This window comes from Micrasema longulum, unplaced genomic scaffold (genome assembly GCF_059751315.1).
Source record: "Micrasema longulum isolate JH-2025_06_02 unplaced genomic scaffold, ASM5975131v1 h1tg000432l, whole genome shotgun sequence".
In the NCBI taxonomy this organism is placed as follows: Eukaryota; Metazoa; Arthropoda; class Insecta; order Trichoptera; family Brachycentridae; genus Micrasema; species Micrasema longulum.
Window position 1 is genome coordinate 130,219 of NW_028277632.1, and position 18,864 is coordinate 149,082.

At 32.2% G+C, this 18,864-nt stretch overlaps 1 protein-coding gene across 1 annotated transcript in view; it reads right to left on the reverse strand.

Moving 5' to 3' along the window:
• The window catches only part of LOC148281610 (neuropeptide CCHamide-1 receptor-like), a 120,057-nt gene that overhangs the window by 71,314 nt on the left and 29,879 nt on the right, over nt 1-18,864 (reverse strand). The gene's annotated exons all lie outside the window — the stretch shown is intronic.

Below are 18,864 nucleotides of genomic sequence, written 5' to 3' on the forward strand. Positions count from 1 at the left end.
CTCACAGGCACGCATTGTCCACGTTTCAGCCCCATATAGGAAAACGGAGAATACCAGAGCTTCCATCAACCGCTTTTTTGTGTTAATTGATATGCCTCAATCTCGTCAAATCTTCTCCAAAGGGCCATACTATAAACAATTTTTTTAGGCTATCAATACTGAGTATTGAAACTTCATGGTTCTAACAAAGTTAAAATAAAATCGTCGCACTCCACAACGTATCATTGGATTGCTTACTAAAATTTCGACTCAAAGGTCATTATATACTAATGTGTAATATGGTCAGTTAGTATGTTTGTCTTTTTGAATTTCATCGCGTAAATGGGATGAGCTTACTATAGAAAAACTAATATTTGATTCTCCTTTACATTGGATCTTACTTATAAACGTGGTATAAAGTTACACTGAGCCATAGTCGTAACATGAGGATGGAAATACAATCTTTATTCTACCACTATAATTAGGATGGTATTCCCATATTTATTCTACAATTATGCCTGGGCGTAACTTTATATCAGGTTTATAAATAAAACCCTTAACTTAATTAAGTTTGTTATAACAACCAATTTTCATCATCAGATATCAAAAGTAAATTCCTACATAAATTAATTAACGAAATAAACATTTCGTTATCCAAGTGACTTGCTCTTCAAAGAATTCAGAGTACTGAATATTATTCAACAGTATATATTAAGAACGGTAGTGGTTACACACATAAATAGAGACATTTACCCAAGCGTCAACCACAACCATAAAACAAGATACTCTAATGGGGATCTGATACTAAGTGAAGGGGTCAACACTGTTCTGGCATCGAGACAACACTATTACGTAGGCAAAAAGGTCCATAACCTTTTGCTATAATCGTGGAAAAATGGGAGTGTTGTCAAGTTGCGGAAGGTGTTGACCTCGCTCTATCATGACATTGGTCGTAGGGAGTTAGAAAAGTTAATGCATGCCACGGATTGGAGATTCTTACTGGATGTCGAAATTAAAATATGAAAGTAAGGAAAAGTTTAAAAAAATATATTTATCGATGGCAACCATGAAGTTTCGCATAAATAAAATGTCCATGTTTTTATGAATGTTTGTAGGTGTATGCGCATGGGTGTATGTATGTGTTTGTGTGTATGTATAAGTATCAAAATGTGTATACAAATAAGTTTATATTTTATTTGTCTGTGCTATCTATTAATTTGTTCACTATTTTCATCTACTAGAATGTAATTGCCTAGCTTGAAACGGGGTATGTACCCTTGTTAGCTGGGCAAAGTGAACGTTAAATTGTATTTTGATAAAATGTGGAAATGAATAAATAAATAAAAATTACTTTTTAAGGAAAAATGTTCAAGGGCAGAAATTTGCAATTGTACGTTCTGGGCTAGTATTAAGAACATAATTATAGCGCGTTTTTACAAACTCAATACGCGTTTTAGCGCGCTGTAAATGCATTCGGAATACCAGACAAGGTTCAAAGCGTATATTTCGTGTATTTTGCGAATGTAAGCACTTGACAGCTTAAAAAGAAGGGTGGATCACTACCAAGCATCGAAAGAGAGGCAGGGAGAACAGCCGATGAGGATACCTTTTAAAGCATCGATTAATTGACAACTTTCACCTTAAGTTTGCATAAGTATAAATGTGTATGGGTACAGTATAGTGTTACTTTACAACATTGCCAAGATGGTGGACTTCCTGAGTCTGAAGATATGGTGTACATACATAATGATAAGGATATAGACGTCCTTCACTTTGAAAAAAATGTAGTATTTAGCGATTCTAACGTCATAACCAGAAAAAAATGTAAATAAGACAAAAATTTTAACAAGTTTTTTTGGGTTTTTCTTTGCTGACACAAATGTAGAAAAAATCTCCTTACGTTGTGATTTCATTTAAAGTTTTCTGGGATAAATACATTTCAGAAATCGGTTATGTTACTTGTTTTTCAGTGTTAACTTATTTGTTTAACTATTAATGCCCATTGAATTCTAAGTTTACCTATGTATGTACTTCATAGATAACGGTGTTCATTTTATAAATCATATATACATAGATTTAATTATTACGATAGAGCGTCACAAGTTTCAAAGCTACACAAGCTTCCATTTTAAGGTTTAGTTTACTTTTATTTTAACAGTGTGTACTAAAAATATTAAATCAAAACATCTGGTTCAATTCCCGACATAAAATATTTATTTTAAAATGCGTTTTTATACTAGAAACTTTTGTAACCTATGGACTCGCACCTGAAGCGTTCATCTAACCTTTATATAACAAAAACTGTCAAAATACCCAGCAATTCGTGTTTCAATACACTGACCTATGCACCATTCGGTGCTGAAAGGGTATGATGATATTTAAAAATATATATACGGTTTACGACATCAGGATCTTTTAAAATATTTTTCCCCAAAACTACAACACCTAAAACTTCACCATAAAATAAATAAATAATTTAACAAAAAAGAACTTGCATTTAAGGGTTAGAATATAAAATATTTCAGTTAATTTACGTGTCCTTGTGAAAATGTTAATTTTGATTCAATTATTTGTGTTAAGTTTCTATGCATACATTTCAAAAATTGAGCGGAGGTAAACAGAACAAGTGTAAAAAAGAGAATAAATATTAAATATTAAACCAAAAAGTATAACGGAATTAAGTTTTCTAGGAATACTAATAGAATATCATTTAAACATTTGGCTTTGTGGTAAAATTTCTTGTTCGAGTCTTTTTTCACAGAAAATTGCTCGACTTCTCAGTAATAAATATAATAAACCTTAATTTCAATATTAACAAAGGAATTTCGGTTGATAGTATTAACTACTTACCTATTTAATTAACCACGATGCAAATTTACGTTGATTAAGTATTCTTTGGATAAATAATTATTGAATGAAGGAGCTCTTTATTTAATACTTATTTATGCGACGCCATTCATCGAAACAATGTTTTTTCATAATATGTAACATAAAACAGAAAATGTATTTGAGTTGCAATATCATTGATCATTGTTAATTGTTTAGATACTTATTTACGTATTTATTGGAGTTAGAAGACAAATAATTAATCTCTGTGAAAATTATTTTACTAGCAGATAATTGTGTGCAAATATTGACAGAGAAACAGTAACAAAAATCTTAAAACGGATACTCCCCAGGGTTTTTTATTAGGGCCAATACTGTTTAAAATATAGCTATGTTTCATTCGTAAAATATTTTTTTGCATGTAAAAATAAATGAGAAGGAGTTTTATTTTACAAATATTTTAAGAAACAAGCTTATAAATAAACGATAAAAAAAACTACGTCAGAGCATGTTAGACCACGACATGCCAATTTACATAAACCTACATTACAGGACATGTACCAATCGCCAGAAATGCAACAAAAGTGGAAAACAGGAAATTTAAAGGTATGTAATCCATAAAAACAAGAATAAACAAAGACAACTAAATCAGAAATACACATACTATACAGAGTTAGAGAAAGAGTCTTAAAACGGTAAGCCTAGCATGGAAAAGATCCACCTCTCTTGAAAGCCTGTGAAACAGACCGATCATTCTATCTACAGGTGTTATCAACGGTAAGTTGGTCCTGCATTCAGGAATTAAAAATGGTATGTGTTGCCAAGCTCTTTTCGCTTATCGAACTATATCAAGAGACAGCGTTTAGATGGCAAGCGCGGAGATTGGCGGTAAACTTTTTTATTCATTGGAATAGATACATACAAATACAATGTCAACATATAAAACAAGGGGTAAAAAAAATATAAGGTTACCAATGAGGAAAAAAACAGAATCTTAAAACTCATTGTACAAGGGATTGAAGCTGTACAATGAGTTACCTGAAGAAATAAAGGAAATAGAAAAAATGAAATATTTCAAATTAATTTGAAAAAATATGTTATTGAGAAATTTTGATAATAATATTGTAATATAAGTAAAAGTTTATATTAGTTCTTAAGATGTTATGAACTAACTTAATAAAGCATAAATAAATAAATAAAAGAAGCAGAAAAAATTCGCTAAACCGTGAAACCGCCTTGTCAGCAAAATAATAATAGGCGAAATGGTGCGTGTTATATAATATGTAAAGTTATTTTATAAGCCAACCCATGACAAGTCATAAGCCCTACAAATGGCGAGATTTTCACATTTTTTTCTCAAAAATGTTTCTCACTGTGCAGTAATAAATATAAATCCATATGTTGCTTAACTGCTGTCGTGTAGTGTAGTGATTATAATGGTTTAAAACATTAATAAGTTTTGTCAATTCATTGAGCGTGGTTTTCTATTAAGACCAATTAAATCATCAGTTTTTTCATATACAAAGAAAAGTGTAGTCGCATGCAAAAAAAATCCAAATTAAACACTCTCTACGGAGTAGAGAAGATTCAGAAACGAGACGGTATACTTGACTTTTCTACTATCTATGTCTTTCTCGGTATGGCGACTTTTGATCTACCAACTTGTCGATACGTGTTTTCATTACATTATCTCAGACGTCATTTGATCGAATTTAACTAATAAGTGGCTCTGAAACATTGCTCCGCGTTCAATGCTGTATTAAAATAAAAGTATTCTTCTTCCCCTTTTAAAATAGGCTTTTGTGATAAAAAATAGTTGGATTAAAATTTTAACAATTTAAACGAGAGTTTAACTATATTTATATGTAGTAGTGAACACGGAATCGTTCCTTTCAGAAAGATCTACATTTTGTATAAAGGCACGCCAGTGATCACGCATGCCTGCATAAATATGCGTGTGGTCAAGGGGAGGAAATGATACGCGGGGAAACAAAGCGCGGGGAGGCATTTAGTACCTCGCTGGTGGCGATCGCGTCATTCCCGCGGGCAACCTGGTTACCAATGAACATACCGCGGAATATCTTTCCAGTAAAACCAAATCGCTATGTTGTCTCTTGTGTACACCATAAGAAACGCGGCTTTGAATACAAGTTTTGATCTCGTAATCACCCGGGTACTGTGTTACTAGAGAATTGGACCGTGACAGGTATGTTACTCTACAATTCCATAGGAGCTTGAGGCCCTCTGTAGAATTTTACAGTAAGCGTTGTTACTCCAGGACATCATATTTTAGCTGTTTTAAAACAGGCACTTGTGACTGGTTGGTATACACCAAAAGGCCCCCGCTCTCGGCGTGGTACCGTCCTTTTGGTCCAGCTCGATCACCGCCCCATCTTTCGTACTCTCCCGGCCCCTGCCGCTCACCGTGGCCTGTGGTTGTCCCAGTCCTCGACTCAGGTTTACCTGACCCGAACTGGACAGCGTCTTCCTTGGAGCCTACGCCCTTACGGCTGGAACCGACCACGCACGCGGAGACACGCGCTTGCTTCCTTGAAGCTGTCCACTTCAGACCCGTCCAGCTTCAGGATACTACACACGGAAACGCACTAACAGATAAGAACATTGCCAACTCCTTCGTTCGTATTGTTAGATCCTGTTTAATTGTACCATATCCTCGCATAGTCGGGATGAGTCGATAAGTCGATAATTTTATTTATCACGTATTATTATGTCCAAGGTTTGTACAGCTGTTATGTTATTGTGAAGTTATGGTACGTTTTTGGGTAAAAAACCTACCTTGAACCCCCCAGTTATATTTAATATTTTTGTAAAATAACCGCAAAACTGTTTATTATTGTTATACTATAGAACGACTTTTGTAGGAAATTCGTTCAAGTAATGTTTATTTATAATATAAAGTTACCGGAAAAATCCTGATCCATTTACCAGTGAAAAAACATTTTAAATTATCCTGTCGTGTTAAGCGTGTTTTCAAATAACCTCTCACAAATGTCTGTTTAATGTTATGCTTATTCTTCCCAGAATGTATGAGTTCTAAAATGTTATAAATTTACTTCTGTTATCATCCTAAAGGTTGTCGATTTAGTAGTGCAGAACTCGTCATTTACAGTATGCATATAGAAGAATTCCCTGGACACGCCAACAATGATAAAATTCCACCTCTGATGATGTCTCATGCCCAAAGTAAATTTCCAAAGGTAACGGGTATCATATTTAAAGTTAAAGTAACAAATACCCACAGTAAAGTTATGAAGAGTTTTTTTTCTCTTTCAAGGGTAGGTAGTGTATCTTCGTAATCGCTACGGAGAATTTATCTTCAACTATGCCGTCTTGGTGAAGGAATGACTTCCGTATCTTCGGATTATAATTGCCCCCCTGGGCCCCAATTACAGTGGGAAGTTAACAGAGTTATCTTCAATAATTATTATTGCCTGTGGAGTAAACTCGAATTTAGAATACTAAAATGTGTATATTTGTATGAAAAATTTAATTATCATTAATGGAAACGTATAATTAAACATGTTTGCAAATATGTTTTATAGATATGCTTTTTTTTTGTATGGAAAATTCAATTTTACTTTATAGACAATTGAAGATAACTCTGTTAACTTCTCCTTGTAATCGGAGCCCCTGAGTTTCGGAAGGGTTAGGATGAAAAATACCTGTTACGAAGTTTAGGTACCCCGTTTATGGACGCAAACTTTATGTCAAGAGGAAACGTAAGTAATGTCTTTAAAGTCCCTACCCTTAATTTAAAGCACGTTTAGGAAAATATCATCGGCGGAAATTTAAAATGCTGTAAGGGGCGAGGACGTCTAGTTTTTTTTCATGTTGGAAGTTCAATATAATTTATCAAACATGTTTTTTGATAAATGCTGGTTGACAATTTACTCCATATCCGGGCGGATGAAAAATACAGTTCTGTGTGAAATAGAACCAGAACCCTAGATGAGTGCTTTCAACTTGATGAAAATTCTCTAGAATAGTCTGTCTAATACTGTAGTGATTTATGCGTTCACCCATTAAGCTTAAAGTTCAATTTCTGGCAGGATGGACTAGGAATTTTGGTTTAATATGTGGTTTTCCACTATAATATTTCATTGTTCCTGGACTGGCACATGCGTAAAACTAATTACTTTACCTTTCATGTATCAAAAATGATCCAAATATTGGAGCATCAATAGCAGTGTATTTCAGTAAATTTTTAGTTTTAAAGGTGGTTCCACACTGCAATATCTCATTGTAATTGTGAACAAAAAACTGTCATTTTCATGTCACATTCAGGTATAGGCTAGCAAAGCTTACAGAAAACTTATGACATTATACGCAACATAAAGTCACTTAAAACTACAACTTCTCTTAAATTTTATATAATGCCTACGTTTGAAGCTATATTGAATTTCAGTTTCAGTGCTGCAGAGCAGCGTTTATTTAATAATTTAAAATAACAATTTGTTACCCACTAAGTCTATAGACATTTCGGTGGGACAGTTGAGATGTTTAAGAAAAAAAAACATGAAGACACACGGTTTAATAATTGTTTTTCCATAATTTATGCAAATACACATACAATTAAGCCTTGTTATAGCAAAATAAATTAAAAATTATAAATACGCAGCTCATACAACGCGCGTGCGTCTCCTATCACTGTCATCAACCGACTGAAGACTGAATCTGTTTTACACAACAACCACCATATAACAGCGTCTTTGTCTTCTTTGGTTTGAGGTCTATCTTCGTGCTCTCTCTTATTATACAGATGATGTGTTGCTGAATTACCGGACATTTATTCTTTGCGGAACAAGGTTAAATAATTCTTGGATTAACATTCAGCATAGTTATTCAAAATTTATTTTTTAAATCCGGTGTGAAAATGTCCATTTGAAGATTACAAAAATACGAGTTCATTATTTTTAAAAATACGAATGACATCACAGCCACACAATAATTAACCGGCACTATAAAGTAGTCAGAAGATATTTCTTCAGTTCTTTTTTTTATTTGAAGATCTTTCATGCTAATCATGGTGTGGGGGAGATCATTGAACAACTTTGGAATAACGCAATTTAATGATTGCTATTCCAAATAAATCTGTGATTCGGGGAACAATCAGGGAACCTTTTGTTTTTAATATAGTGTTGTGAGTGTGAAAAACACTTTTTTTTATATTCCGGATCAACAAAATAATCTACAGCCAATTAGTAGTCACTAAGTTGTTTTACCGATGGGACATTACAGAATTTAAAATAAACACCTTCACTCATATGTTTTGCCTCACCGATATGCTATCTGGTACAATCTCCCTTAACAGTTTCACCTGAATATCATAAATTTTACCCAGATGAGACCGGAAGGTGAGACCCCAGACACGCACTCCGTAAGATATAATCGATTCAATGAGCGAGGTATATATGTATCTTAACATTTTGAAATGTGGTATGCTTCTGATTACATTAATCACCTTAAAGCTAGGGTTTCCTAGGACAGCGGTGCCCGTATCTTAACGGCCGTAGTGAACGGTGATGCGGTGGATAGCCGTCGCAACGTCGACTAGAGAGTGGTTTTCTAGGGAAACGGTGTTAAAGTGTGTTAATAACACTGTTTTCTTAGGAAACCACTCTCTAGTCACCGTTACGACGGTTATCCACCGCATCACCGTTCACTACGGCCGTTAAAATACGGCCACCGCTGTCCTAGGAAACCCTAGCTTAAGCCAATACCTTAATTTGTCACAAAATCCATCAATATGAACACCCCAGCTAAATTTAGAATCAATCAATCCTTAATATGAATGATAGTTTACAACCTCTATAATATGACAATTACAAATATCTGATTCTCTATTTGAATTTGAATGAAAGCAAAAAAAATGTTTTTTTTATGTCATCTGGGATTCCCAATATCAAACCTTCATAAATCAATTAAATTGAATCCAAAATAAATAATTGAAAGTTCTCTATCGTAAAGTTTGTGTGACATTCGATTCGTACAACGACTTTTCCCCTTTCAATAGTGTGATTTCTCTCACTAAATGAAAAACCATTTCTGACACGTGCTTCCTATTCAAGATCTTGAATAATATTATTGAAAGTATCTATCTTTTGGAAAACATACATCTTAACTGCCTTACCAGATCCACCAGACAAGTCTGACTTTTTCACAATTCTGCACCACCTAAAAACTTCGCTAAAACTCGTTCATTTATTTATCAATTTGGTATATTCAATTCTTAGCTTATAGTATTTTTTTAATGGATTATTAAAACAAATCTAATAAAATAAGTATCTCGGAAACGCAATTACTGTTTGGTGACTCTTTCATATATTTTTTTTGTTCATTAGTATGTTTACAAAAAGTGTTGTATACTTGTGAAAAACTTTCATTGGCTGACGTTACAAATATTCTGAGAACTGTCAATAAATTTTCTGTTTTTTCTTTAAATAAATAATAAGCATTTAAATGTTACGCCCTGTGCACCACTGGGCACAAACAAGGAAATTAACACTATTTTATTCCATTAGTTTGGATTGACCAATGGCCGGTTTCATCGCTATGGCGACATTGTCAGACTGGTTAATTAAAACTGAGCCTTAAATCCGATGAAAATATGTTTTATTGAATAAACCTTTTAAATTAAAAATTAAAATTAAATTAAATTACAGATTCATAAATAAATTTGAAAAAAATTGTAAATAAAGAGTACAGGATTTAAAATATCAATTTTAAAAACGGGTATTTTAAGATTGAAAGTTTTTAACCTAGCCTAACTGTCCCAAAAACATATGCGCGTCTCGGTGCTGTGTAGTAGTTACGCATGCAAAAAACGAGAGTTTTTTAATTGGAAAAATGTAAACTGCAGGGTAAATTTCATGAATTATTAAATTAAAATGATAATAATAAATTTTTTGACCATAATATAAAATGTGATAAATACAAAATGAAACAAAGGTAAACATGGTTGAATGGCGGACTAATGATTTAATGTTGAAGTCAATAGTGATAATACTTTTCATCTAATTTCTGAAAATATGAAAACAACCATTAGCTCGTGCTTGCAACGCGGGCGTAACAACCACCCGTGACGATAGTTAAGAAGCTGCTGACGGGCGTCTGGGATAAATACTAGAAAGTTTGCTGCTCACGCGTGTGTTGCGTGATATTGTTTCTCTCGCTCCCGATTAGTACCTATATTATCTAGAGTGAGACATAAAGAGTGTGTGACACAATGACATATGAGAATTACTATTTTATTACGTACGTAACATGGGACACATGAGTGAACTTTATACTGCCCGAATTACCGATTTTTCTTCCATTTTTGATAAAATGTCTTTTCCGTTCCCAATAAACATGAATTACTTAATAAAAAATATTGGAACAGATACGTAAATGTATAACGGAAGAATACCAAAAGTCTTAACCCATAATTTATTAAATTAATGGGGACATTAAAGTTATTCGATGCAATGTGTACTAGCAACACATCACCGGGAAGGCAGAGTAAAAGTCGAACCGCACTACGACGGCGCGGTGCGGCACTACGCGGCGCTTCGCTTCAACACGAAATATTATTTGCACTGTTTTGTATGAAACCAGTTGTACTAGAGCGGCGCGACTTTTACTTACTTTTCTTCCGACATCCTGAAGTAGGTAAGTATGAAATCTCTCGGAATCTATTTTAAGGTTGGTTTTGCCTGTGTCCGGGAGAATGAAAAATACAGTTATGTGTCTGAAATAGGACCAGAACCCTTTATTTATTTATTTGATTTTGTATTTGAAAGTCAAGTTTATTTATTTACAAGGTAATTTAAGTTTACTTACTATTACATATTATGAAATAAATATTTATTTATAAGTTTGCGTATCTGTTTTTGATTTAATATTTTATCAATTAAGTTCTTATTATATCCATTTTTAGAGGCAATTTGTTTTCTTGTATCAAGTTTTATTTTTAAATTGGTATCATCTAGTGAAACGTTAATTTATGGGCAATTGCCTGTCTAGCTTCGAAAATATTGATTTCAAATTACCACTCTCGTAAAAAAAAAAAGAAAACTTGACGTATTGGGTCCACGTGTAGTATTTAGTAAAAATGATAAGAATAAAATGGGAATTTATTCATTATATACGTAAAGCCTTGACGAAAAAGCTTGTTTGCTTTGAAACCGGTAGGTGGAATTTTTTTTAAATAAAAAGTTAGTGGTTAAAAACAACACCCCGCACCGCGCTGCGCAGTGTCGCGCCGCTCTAGTACAATTGGTTTCATACAAAACAGTGCAAATAATATTTCGTATTGCCGCAAAGCGCCGCGCCACCGTAGTGTGATAATACGACCTTTTTAGTGAAGTGAAGCGCCGCGCCGCTTAAGTGTCTCGCCGCCGTAATGTGGTTTAACCTTTAAGCTTTTGAACCTCTTGAACATTTAAAATATAGTTATTTATAAATATAAACGAACCTGATTTCACTGTTTTATTATTATCTAAAACGGTTTTCATTTATATTAAAGTATCGCTTTATTTCCTTTATTTAACTGAGATCCTTTATCCCCTGAAAACGTTTTTTTTTTTCAGCCTTCAGTTATCTTGGAAAAGACAGCTTTTATGTCAAATTTTCTTAAACTGAAATGTCGATAGATCATTTGAACTACCGTCAAATGCCACTATTAGTTTAAATCACATAAAAAATTACATCTTTCTTTAATATCCTATTCCCTTCAAATTTGAGAGAAAAATATTAAAATCTTGTGATTTATGAAATTATGAATTATGAATTTAATATAAACATTTTACCATTGATTTACCTAATATTTGCTTAATCATTAAGTTATCAATATTTTTTATTACAAAATTTACGAAACGTTTAAAACGATAGTATTAACGTGAAAGTTTTTTTTTTACCTTAGATGTTTACAATCGTTAAATCACAGTTATTAATTAAAGAGATTTCTAGAGGATTGGACATTATCTATCAAAATAAAGCAAGTTGAAAAACTTTGTTCTTTAGACAAAATAATGTTCATAAGCAATAAGTAAATATTAAGGCAATGGGCCTTACTTATAAACCTAATATAAAGAAACGCCTTGGCATAGTGTAATATATAAAAAGTAGAATGTGAGAAGTCTCAACAAAATTTGACGTAAGATTTTATTTAAGAACTATTACGAATAAAAAAGTTACCTTGTCAAGTTTGAGCATAATGTAAAGTTTTATTATAACTTTATTTATTTAACTATGTTTTCTATTCATACCACTTTTCCATGTTCAATGAATCTTAAGTATTCACACAACTTTGAGTTTTAAAAAAGGCAAGTAAAAAATGGTGGATAAAAAAATGAATTTTGGAAAATATACAAATATTTTTGATAGGTATGATACATATCGCTTGTTTGCAAAAACAACGTGTTATCTCGAAAAATGCAATTTTATAGAAAGACAAGTAAAAAATCTACACGAATATTTTTTTGCTTAATTAAAATCCATGGTAAAAATAAACAAGTGATCGGATTTATTTTTTTTAATGTTGTAAATGTTTAAAAGTCTAAAAGTGTACTTCCTGTAAAATTGCGTTTTTCGAGATACCATGTTGTTCTTGCAAAGAGGCTTTATGTTTATTGATATTTTTATGGAGAATTTACTAAGTAAAATGTATTAATCTCGACGAATAATATGACGGATTAAAAAATGTTGGCTTTGCTCAATACATCATCGCTTTTCGTTTTCGTTCAATAAAGACCATTTTTAAAGAAATTGAGTTAAATGTGCAAGAGTTCTAAAAAGAGCATTTGTTAATAAAATTTAAATGAAAAAAATAATTTAACAATATTGTTTTTAGGGTTTTTAAACTTACTTAATAGAGTATGCTTTTTTTCCCCCGTAAAATCATTAATTATATACGTACGGTCGATTTCAAAATTAACTGTTCAATGAGAACGTGAAGTAGTTTTTTTATTTGCAATTAGACCATTGAACTAAGTCAACCCTCTTTTTTCAATTTTGATATATCGTATAATCAGCGCTACGAGTTTTTAAAGTTTTGTATTTCTTTAATAACTCCGCGTGTGCGTCAGAGGCTCTCTTCCGCTTATTTTCGATCCGTTCTGCCCATTGGTATATTCACGGCAAACAAACCGGAAATCTTCCATAGCTCTCTAATCATTGGTTGATTCATATAAACCAGTGACATCGTTCAAAGTAGTTCGTTTTTATAAAAAAATATTTATAACTAATTCGTACATTTTCGAAAAAAATTGCCGTACGCTTTACCGCACCAAAGAAAACAATTATTTTATCCAATTTCCCGTAGTCCTGAAGTTACTCATTGTACGCTTGAATAACATCTCTTATATATTTTAAAACAAACATGTCTCTTAATTTTTAAATTATGTTTATGTTTTGTTTGTCAATGCTTTTATTCTTCTTTTTTAATGTTATTACGTGTTCTGATATTGTTATATATTTATCCCTATAATTGTATAAATGGACAATGTCTGTAAATAAATAAAATTTTAAAATAATTATGAACTTGTTGCAATAGAGAGGGAAAATTTTTTTGAGAAGGGAATATGAAAGTCTTGACGTTCACAGGGCCGATGACCTGTCATTGGCTGGTATAACTGGCCACATTACATCCGGTGTAATACTCACTATTCCGCCTGTGTTTAAATATCCACATTTCCTCAACACTTTCATCTGCTGACTTGTGTGAAGTAAAACAGCTGAAACCATTTGAATTACAGCGAATGTTATTACACAGTACACGTAAAGTGGCCATTAAAACCAACCAATGATAGGTCATAAGTCATTTAAATACCTAGAATTCCAAATTCCGATCTGAAAAATGTTTTCTCTTGCTGTGGTAATAAATTTGGATTAAGAAATCTAGCATGTCTACATACATTTGGACATACACAAAGCATTGTTGAACCCCGCAGAGGGTCGTAACCTACAGGTTGAAAATCACTGCTTTATGGTTAAAGCAAACTAGAGATTTAATAAAATTATTGTTATTAGCAATGCAAGATATTAATTTTTGTGAGACATTTTCCTAAATACGAATTTCGTTCATTGAACTCCCGTTAATATTAAAAGAGATTAAACAAAAAATTCCTTCACATAATTAGTTTACATTTGTAATTTGAATTTTAATCAAATATACAAAGCATTGTTGAACCCTCCAGGGGGTCGCGACCTACAGGTTGAAAATCACCGCTGTATTTTTAAAGCAAACTAGGAATTTAATAAAATTATTATTATTAGCAATATGTTATATTTATTTATTGAGACATTTTCCTCAAAATGAATTTCGTTCATTGAACTCCCGTTAATAAAAAAAATATTATTACACAATTAAATCTCTTCACATAATTAGTGTAAATTTGTAATTTGAATTTTAATCAATTTTCAAAAGCACCAGCACCACATTGTACATATACTTGTTTCTTTATTTGGTTCTTAAATGAAAGTTAGTGAAACTTTGATTTAAACTTCAGGCAACAGTTTTAAGTAAGTGGTTATTTATTTAAATTCAATGTTTAAATGATATAAATAAACTTTTTAAATATAAATTCCCAATTTGTGGATTAAAGTATCACTCGTCTTTTCTTTGTACAATAAATTCAAATGAACTTCTATCAAGAATTTTCACTTACAAACTTAAATGTTTCAAGATTTTTGATTTAAAAAATAATTTATCGATTTTATTTCTTTATCTATTTATGTATTCATATTTTTTCTCTTACAAACAATAATTAACAATAAAAATATGTGACCTCACTGGGGTTGCCCGTGCCGAGTACACTTAACAATACACTTTTAAAAAATAAACTGTTTTACTTATGAGAATAAACAATAAAGACTAACTTAATAAACAAAGATAGTTAACAAAATGTTCAGACAGTTTAAACACTACGTATTTATGTTTTTAATTCATTTATGTACATCTATATAAAATATAACATAAGTTTATCGTTTTGTGTTATAAAAATGACTTTATCAACTTATTATGGTGAAAACGCAATCAGAAAGTTTTAAATTGGAAATCTTAAACGAAGTTAAATACGCAAAACTAATAATTAAGATAGCGTTTTACAGAAAAACAACTCTTATTGAAAATAAACCAACAATTATAGCCATCACTCCAGCATATAGAGTAAAAATACAAAGAATAACATAAAAGCATATGAACGATACCGATCGGCCTCGTTGTGTTGTGGTCAGTGCGTTTGCCTACCATACAAAAGGTCTCAGGTTCGAATTCCGACATGGTTGACATAAAATATTTATTAAAAAAGGTGTTTTTACACTAGAATATTTCAGAGTCCTTGGACTGGCGCCTGAAACGTGAGAATGATTATCTTACCTTAACGTAACAAAAATGATGCAGATAAGCTGCGATTGGTGTATCAATGCAGTGCTCCATGCACCATTAGGTGCGGGAAGGGAACGGGATTAATAAAATAAGAACATTTCCTAAGAGATTATTCGCAAAAGCTGAGAGAGTATCATTAAAAATGACAATTTTTTTGTTTCGGCAGTATATATTATATTCTCGACACATGCGGGCCATAGGTGTGTGGTATGTAGCATTATTTGAAAACAAAGGCAGTTTAAATATTTTCCGATGTCTGAGTGTTCTCAATCCCGCATTTAGTTGTATTTTATTAGGGATTATTCAATTTAAAATTTTTATTTATTTTATAAGTTTTATTATTCATTTTATTAGTATTATTCAAAAATTATTTAGCTACGCATTAAAATAATATTAAGGCAAAGATATAAATAAAATATCGATAGATGAATCTCTTAGGCATAATCAGTCCTACGTGCAGTTGTATTTCGCACAGTATCGGGGAAAACTATATTTTTTATTTATAAAATGAAAATAATAAATCGATACTTCAGTTAAGTTAAGTCCATGAAGTTAGTTAAATTTTGTGCCAATCCAGATAGTCCAGCACTTTTTTGCTATCGTTAAAAACGTAATGAAATATATTATGAAGTCAGCATGTTGGACGTGAAATTAAAAGTCAATAACTTGAACAAACATAATTATAGTATGATGAATGTGGGGAAATTTTTAAACTTTGTTTTTGCTTTATCTCAGAATGTCAATTTTAGACCTTACTGAGTGCACACCCCAGCCCGAGAGTTGTTTTTAAACAAACTGGTTATTAGTTTAAACTTTCTAAAGTACCTAAATAAGGTTTTCATGTTTAAATGAGGTAGATGAGTGTCGTATTCCCAATTGAAAAGGTTATAACTTTAACTCTAGTTTAAAAGTTAACGCTTTCATGTTTCCCAATGACTCGATTTTAAATAATCATCATAATTATCATTTTCTTTCGGCACCTTATGGTGCATAGGGCACTGTATTGGTAACCAATTGCAGGGTATGTTGATCAATTCTGTTTCATGAAGATAAAATAATCAGTCTTATGCTTCAGGTACCAGTCCCGGGACTATAAAATATACTAGTGTGAAAACACTTCAAAATAAATATTTTATATCATCCATGTCAGGAATTGAACCCGAGACCTATTTCGTAGTAGGCAAACGCGCTGACTACTTAACTAATTCAACACCAACTAAATTTGCAAGTAAGTAAAATTATACATGTTATTATATTATTTTAAGCATATTACATTAATTTTAAAAGTAAATTGTTGTGTTTATTTTGATGTATCGTCTGAGGAAATGTTTTATACTTAATTGAAACACCTTAAAAAAATTAATTTTTTTTTTCTATTCATTTGTATAAATAATAATAATAATAATCTTTTTTCGGCATTTAAAGAAAAAAACACATTTATATATCAAAATTAATATTAATTCAATGTGTATATTTTTTTTTGTTACATAATCCCTATTAATAGAGTACAATGTGCTATATATATTTCCAAATAACAGTAAGTTTTTGCATCTATATATATGTAGATAAACCTGTGCCAAAATGGGTGCAGGTTGTATATGTATGGTGTGATATCGGTAGGGTATCGCACCCGCAGTCACACAGCAGGAAGCGACAGCAAGGCGATCTACGGTCACTTGCTTAAATATTTATAAATATACCCAAATGACAGCGGACCACCCCGCAATCACCGTTTACTATTCCTCCCACAAGAAAATATACACATATACATAACTGGAGTTTAAAAAAGGCGCATAAGTGAAACACTATGTTTTAATGTTAAAATAAACAGTTACTTGTATAATTCATGTATTATGTAAGTAACTGTGTTTGATTTTATTGTACGAGTAAACGATCCTTAAACATAATGTTTTTGACTTTTTCAAAAGTAAAAAAATACGAAACCTTGCGCAAAAGGTTTTAAAGATATTGTGTTAAAAAATAGTAGGTTTTTTTTTCAAATGGTTAAAGTGAAAAAAATAGATAAAACAAACGATTTTACCGATTAGGACGAAAACACAGCCGTGGTTTCTTCTTATATACTTCTTCCTGCTTCCCTATTCCCTTGTCTTAAATGTTTTTTATCCACGTTGTGATTGGTTAATTTCAGTTATTTAACCTTAAGCTAAACATTTTGAGATGCAACTTGCTCTAGGGCAGTCATTATATTTCCAGTGCCCGGTGTTGCCTACATCACTTTGAAGTGTGTAATACATTTAAACTAGTCTATAAGTTCCCAGGATTTATTTGTCACTGATTGCGAATTATGTGGGTATTGTTCAAATATTGTCAAAACCTCTACATCCTTTGTACTCACAATTACTGTTCTCTCCAAAACAAGTATCATTTGATCACCCGCCACGATAAGACGCCGTGTCGTGAATCATGCGTTTATTTTGTTGAACGTGTATCGCATCATAGACTTTCTTTCCACCAACTACCAGTGTTCAGCTTCAGATTGGGGGCCTTTCCTAGTATTGGTGCTGCTTGCAAGTGATCAGTCGGACCACAGCAATTTCATCAAATACGAACCAGGTTAGTGACATCCATTCCTTATCCATCTCATTTGTTGATTACCTGCTTTCTACTTACCGCATATCGATGATTGAAATTGAAATACAGTCCTTTCCGCTTAATAATATTGTAGAAGCCCTAGGGCTTCACCCCCCGCAATTTCTCATCCCACAACCGCGTGGGAATTCGTTTTCCTACCAGTCACTTTTAGGATTTCTGATTTATTGTTATATTTTAATTAACCTTATGCCTTCAAATCAGTTCTAAAAACGCATCAAATATACACTTACTTATAAGGGAAATAAATAAATTATGAGGATACATTCAGCATTTAGAAAACCTGTTCAGTAAAGCGCTTAATAGTGACAATGATATGGACAGACAATAAAAGGCTATAATTGAATTATGCCCACTTGGAGCGGTATACATGATAATAAGTTATTAACGATAACTTTTAGGCAAAACTCTACTGAGTCTAGTGTATTGTTTTTGAAAATAAAATAACGCTTATTTCACAAAACCTAATCATTGTCAATGGTATCTAGGCGCTTTATGCCATTTTACGTTTAAATAAAACTATTGGCTTTTTTCGGTATATGACCTTCTTTGTTCCCACAATTCAATTAACAGAAAGGAAAAACTCGCCCGTCGCGTCATTTCAACGTCAAAACAATTTTGTTTAAAGTCGACTGCACATCAATTTATCTCAGAGAGCTTTGGATAAAAAATACAATATCACAAATGTCAAAAATGTATGAAACGTATAATAGCACGTGTCGACCGCATTAGTTTATTACTGTGTATAAGTAAATGGAGAACAGGGTGCTGTGTGTGAAATAAAACCTGAACTCTAGCCGAGTGTTTTCAACACAATAGATACTCTAAGGTAAAAATCGTCATAAAAGAAATCGAGTGGAGATATATAAGTATGCCTCGTTGTGAAGCACTTTAGTGCGTTTGCCTGTCATTTTTGAGGTCTTGGGTTTTTTTCCCGGCAGGAAGGTGGACGTTCAATATTTATTTTAAAGTTCGTTAAAACTGTAATATGTTATTATTTCCGGACTGGCACCTGAAGCGTCAGACTGACCCGCATACCTTTTTGTAACAGTTGATCAAAA